Genomic DNA, 2,680 nt, shown 5'->3' on the forward strand with positions numbered 1-2,680 from the left:
AATCTAGCAAAACTGTAACATCTATAAGAATATACTTACTGAATATGTATAAGAATGAACTAATGGCTAGGATTACTAGACTACTCAGAAGTATAAAGAAGTTAATTCTTTCCAATGCAGTTCTCATCAACGTATTACTGTATATCTTTTGTAACTTAAGAGTTACTCTGAATTTTATCTGGAAAAATAAGTAGATGAGCATAATCTGTACAATTGTGGGAAAGGACATTGAAGAAAGAGCTCTTTTCGAAAAAGGTGGGTGTCAAAATCATATTTTAAAGCTGTGGTCATGAGAGCTGTCTGTCTGGTTCTAGCACAGAAATATCCAAACAGTAGAGGGAAAATCAGAGGTTATTTAAAATCCTGATCATTCGTTGGAATTTATCAAATGACAAGAGTATAAGAGGATGACATTCAATATATGATGTTGAGACAGCTGGACTTTGTGGACAAAAGTTAAATCCATATACTATAGAACATAATATGTCTAAGCACTAAAAAACAGAAATGTGAGATACGTTTAACCAAAAAAAAAAAAAAAACCCACAAGATATATAGGGGCTAAACTGACAACTCCATAAAAATTTTAAAATTCCCTTAACTAAAAGCACAATATATAATAGCCAAAGGATAAACTGAGAAGATCATGTATGATAAACAATGAATCACTAGCCTTATTTTTATAAAGCAGGTTTTCCAAAGATGGTTGGTCTCAGAAATCTTCAAATACTTTTAATATTCTTGAGGATTCCCCTGGAAGGCTTTTCCTTTTGTGGATTAAATATTTACTGTTTTGGAAGTTAAATCTGAAACACCTTAAATTAGTATTTTTAACGTATTTAAAAGTAACAATACAGTCATTATCTATGAACAGAAATAATATATTAAAATATTTTCCGAAGCAAAAAATATATATAAAAACGCCATAATCTTGTATTTTACTATCTGTTTATACATTCAATCTGTTGTAATATCCCACATCATGTGGTCTCTGTAACCACAGGAGAAAAATATAAAAGGACAGGGAAATTCCAGAAATTATGGCCTCAGTATCATCAAGAAGCAGAACCAATACCAACAAATACCTAAATTCAGACTTATTCATTTGGCCACACTTTGTGGCATGCAGAATCTTAGTTCGCAGACCAGGAATTGAACCTGCACACCATGCAGTGGGAATGTGGAGTTTTAACCATTGGACCTCCAGGGAAGTCACACCTACAGACTTAAATAAAAGTAAATAATCATAGGCAGGAAGAAGCATGAAGTCTTACCATTTTAAGCCACTGTTGCACATGTGTTGATTTATTGGTACTGAATGGAATCTTTTTCTTTTAATGCTATACTGTCTTATTACATTTAAAAATACTCATTCTGATAGTTCCCAATTTTATTATTGATCAGTCTAGTTTTTATATCATTTACATTTAAAATGTTACTGCTTTTATTATGATGGTATCTGCTAATCCATATTGATAATCCATATTAATGGTGCTTTACAATAGAATATTGAATGAAAATAGGTCAAAGTCTCTACAACTGACCAGCTCCACCTTGGCTGCAACACCACCACACTCTTCTGAAGAAGATGAAAAAAAGGTAAAACCCGTGTTTCAGAGCCCTTCTGGTGACAGTGATGTGCTATGAGCAGACTCCCGCTCCCGACCACTGTTTCCTCCTATGTTTGCAGATTAATATTAAGAAGCTGCTGCATGTGAGGGAACAGAGAGAGGAAGGGAGAGAGATTGAGGGAGAGAGACAGGAAGGAAGGTAGGAAGGGCAAGAAAAGAAGAGGAAGGAAGAGAGCAACAGGGAGAAAGCGGAGAAAAGGCAAAAAGGGAAGGAAGAAGAGAGAAAGGATTGAAAAGAGGAAGAGAGAGGAAGGAAAAGGAGGGGAAAGACAGAAGAGAAAGATTAGAGTGAGTCAGAGAGAGAACAGACAGAAGAGAAAGATGTGGGAAGGAAGGACATGGAGAAAGAAGGAGAGAGCCAGAAGAGAGTGGAAACAAAAGAAGGGAGGAAGGGAAAATAAAGAGGGGGAGTGATTAAGGGACAGAGAGGAGGCGAAAGAGGAGAGAGAAACAGGGAGATGTGAGAAAGGAAAAGAAGGGAAGGAAGGAGAAGGAAGAGAGGAAAGAGACCAGAGAGAGAAAGAAATGGGGTGGGAGAGAAAGACAACAGGAGAGAGAGAGAGGTGGGAAGGAAGGAGAGAGAAGATAGAGTGGAAACAGAGGAAGGGAGGAGGAAGGGGAAAATTGAGAGAGGAAGGCAGGAAGAGACAGAAACTGGGAGAAAGGGGAGAAGAGAATAGAAAGAGGGAAAGGAAAGAAGAAAGAGAGGTGAAGGGAAAGAGACAAGGAAGAGAGAGAAATAGAATGGGAGAGAGAAAGATTAAGAGACAGAGAGATGGAGAGGAAGAGGGGAAAGAGAGGGGAAGGAAGGGAGAGAAGAGGGAGGAAGGGAGAGAGAAAAAAGCCAAAGAATGGGAGAGAAATATGCTGTGAAAGGATGGAAGAAATGAAACGAAAATGAAAAAGAGAAGGGTGGGAGGGAGAGAGGGAAGAAAGACAGTGATAGCAAAGAATGGAGAGGGGAAGAGAAGAGAGACAAGGGAGAAAAGGAGAGAGAGAGACAGGAAGGAAGAGAAACTGAAGGCAGAAGGAAAGAAAAAGGGGGGGGG

The sequence above is a fragment of the Bison bison genome, unplaced genomic scaffold (assembly GCF_000754665.1).
Source record: "Bison bison bison isolate TAMUID 2011002044 unplaced genomic scaffold, Bison_UMD1.0 scf7180017862165, whole genome shotgun sequence".
In the NCBI taxonomy this organism is placed as follows: Eukaryota; Metazoa; Chordata; class Mammalia; order Artiodactyla; family Bovidae; genus Bison; species Bison bison.